The following is a 3543-nucleotide window of genomic DNA, read 5'->3' as shown; positions in this document are numbered from 1 at the left end:
TTATTATAACTGAAATGCTCAGTTACTAACCTCAAACAAAGATGATCCTTTTAGTATCGATTTTTGCAAAAAATTAATTATTAAATTCATAATCCTTAATTATAGTTCATATATATCCATAAAAAATATCTAAAGAAATAAGATTACGCTAGTATTGAGGTCATTTTAAAAAATATAAGCCATGTTATTGCTAGCCAAACAATAAATTTTTGTAAAAAATTATTTTACAATAATAATTTTTGATTATTTTTTACTTCAGATAAAGCAATTTTGTTTATTGACGTAGCTGTTCAACCAAAACTAAGTCTCATCTCTCAACAAGTTTTTTGAAGGTTGAGGATTGATCTTCGAAATAGTCAACGAAACTGTGACGATCAGCAAACAAGATGTTCAAATTAATCTTACAGACTAAAATAAAACAGTCCTTCCAACAAATCTTCCACTAAATGAATAAACAAAGCTGCAATAGCTGTGCACGATACTCAGTCTACTCATTTGTTCTTCGCCAACACTGCGCTCTACAATAGATCGATTAGCGTTTCATAGGTCTACTTTGTGAATGCGCTTTATCTTTTTAGGTTATGCGTGATGGGAATAAAGTATATGGTTGCTCGATTAACTATTTCTGTTAGGAGATTATGTAAAATACATGATTCTTAAATAAACCGCAATATTTAAGGGAATTAAAAACAATTTAAGAACGTTTCCATTATGCATTTCGATTATTGTTGCACTAACAAAAAAAAAATATATTTATATATGTATATATATATATATATCAGTTGTCATTTTATGCTTATGGAAATGGATGCTTTTAGAAACAATGTTGCTAACTTAAAGATTTAACTTTTAGAAAGGATATTTTAAAAAGATACAACTGAGGTATAAAAATCTCACGTTATAATTTTGAGGCTAACAATAATTTTTTACTTAAACAGAATAGAGTTTAGATGTATTTTTCATATTACTAACTCAAAGAGTATAGAAATTATTATTTGCATGATATTTTCCAATGATAACTTAATAGGTATTATGTATGACATCGAATTTCGAGTATTAGACATATCGAATATATTTTGCTTTAGATTTTGAATGGAAAATAGTACTTATTGATTGATATTCGTTAAAATAAATACAAAAATTAAAAAAAAAATAACAAACTCAGAAGTAATGAAGAGAAATTGGACCTCAAATCACCACTGAGATTGTAGAAATTATTTATAGCACTATTTTCTAACAAATGAATTGTCTGAAATTACTTTACATTATACCATAGTATGCTTTTATGATTTATAGACTAATAATAATATTTTCTTAGATATAATAAATTTTTATGTAAGCTTTATATTTCTCAATCAAAAAGTATTGGGATTATTATTTGCATGGATTTTTCGAAAGAAAAACTGTATACACGTTAACTTTAGTCTATATATTTTGATATAGATTTTGTATTTTGGATTTATTTAACATTAGCAGATGTCTTAGCTTTTATGATTTTATGAGTAACAATAATATTTTACTTAAGTTAAATAGAGATTTACTTTAAGTTCCGTATTCTTTAATCCAAAATCTAGGGATTATATTTTATACAGATGTTTTTCAAACGTAAATCTATTTATATAATTTAATATAATTTATATAATTTAATACTATGTATACAATTAGACTTATTAAATCCCTTTAGCGTGTTCTAATTTGGATTTTGTATGTATTTTGTATGAAAAATGGAACATTCTTTTTCAATTAATTAAATCAACCTAAACAAAGCATAAGAAACTGAAAAGAAGTTGGACTTGAAATCACTACTGAAATTGTAGAAATTGTTTATAACACTACGTTTTAAGTAGTGGGTTATCTTAAGTCACTAAATATTGACTTTTGTTCTAACAAATAGCCTAGAATAAAACTCTTAATTCCAAATTCAACTTTATACACATATAAAGTATTTCCTATTTGACTATTTTGAACATATAAATGAATTTAACCTGGTTTCGGAACACATATAAAATAACTCATATTAAAATATTTAAGACACATTATTGGACTTTCAATCCAGAGCAGAAGCTGGAGAATATACCATTTCGTCGCACACCAAACACTGACATTTTTATTTCAAATTGTACATCATAAATTATGTACACAAGCTGTGTGTGCATAGTCGAATAAGTAGTCGACGTAGAGTGTGTGGTGTGTGTCGGGGATCTACGTGAGTATGTCCATGTATCTAGATATTTGTTTATGCATTTGTGTGGCATATCAAACACACGTAGTTATACGTGAGTTTACGCTTGCAAAACATTTATCTCTTGCATCTGCACCAGAATGGATTCATAGGAGCAACATCTTTCAATATAAACTTCAGCGCCTTGTCTTTTATCATTCGCAGTGAATAGTAAATAGAAAAGCAAGAGAATCCTACGGGAGCTGTAGTTATTCAATTTTGTGTGTATGAGCAGTAAATTCAATCTATCAAGAGGCAGGCAGGATTTCATTTTCTATTTTTGTTACAATTTTTATTTTTTGTTGGTTCATTGTTGTTTTTTTTCCTCCTTAGTTTTGCTAACAATTGCTCTGTTTTATATTATTTTAATTTTTTCTTCATTGATTGTTTTGTTTTCACATTTGAATTTCTCTATTTTTCTTATTTTGATACATTATTGTAAATAAAACGTTGAAGTGGAGCTGCTACCAAAGCCCCAGATCGGTACTGGGAATTCACTCTATCATTGCATGAAATATACAAATCCTGTTGTCTTTCGTAGTGCTTTTTTTATTTTCTTTTTTTTTTGTTTTTGTAGTTTTTTCTTTTATTTTTTTATGTTCATTCTCATTTCAATTCATTTTGCAGTGTAATTTTAAGAAAAATTGTAATTTTTCCTGCTGTCTAAACGTCTGTCTATCTGTCGATCTTTTTGTTCAATCTTGGCTTTAACAGCGCATTTGCTTATTTTTATACATTGTATAATCAAAATCTATTTATCTTGTTGTTTTAACTGACTGCACTGAGTACTCAAACGTAACTAAATAAAACCGTTCAATTCAGTCAGTTACGTAAAATGGCATAAAGTAATTTTTTACTGTTGAACTGTACACAAACCTTCAAATTCATTCATCTCCTTTCCTTGAGTTTTAAGGATAATAAAAGGAATTACAAAGGATAATTAAAAGGAAAGTAATTTCATAAAAATATAACATTAATTTTTAAGTAAAATTGTGTTTCAGCCCTTAATTAAAAATTAGATATAATAATTTTTATCTCCAAACTAGCGGACCCGACAGACTTCGTTCTGTGAAACAGATTTGGAATGTGGAAGTTTTTGTTTCTACCTATTTTATAGTCGAGGTAAAAAAATCTCTTAAACAGAACAGTCACCAAAGTATCTTCTCTTCCAAGAACTTGGGCCACTCTTCTGGGATCTACTTAAAAATCCCGACTGAGATGTCTGCCAGAGGGTTTTAAAGTAAGAGGCTAACTTAGGGTTCAAACCTGATTGAAAAATAGTCTAAAGGGACAGTGGAAACCTAAAGGTGACAAATATATAA

This window comes from Teleopsis dalmanni, chromosome 1, assembly GCF_002237135.1.
Source record: "Teleopsis dalmanni isolate 2A chromosome 1, ASM223713v2, whole genome shotgun sequence".
Classification (NCBI taxonomy): domain Eukaryota; kingdom Metazoa; phylum Arthropoda; class Insecta; order Diptera; family Diopsidae; genus Teleopsis; species Teleopsis dalmanni.
The sequence above is the reverse complement of the archived record's forward strand: the minus strand, read 5'-3'. Positions refer to the sequence as shown.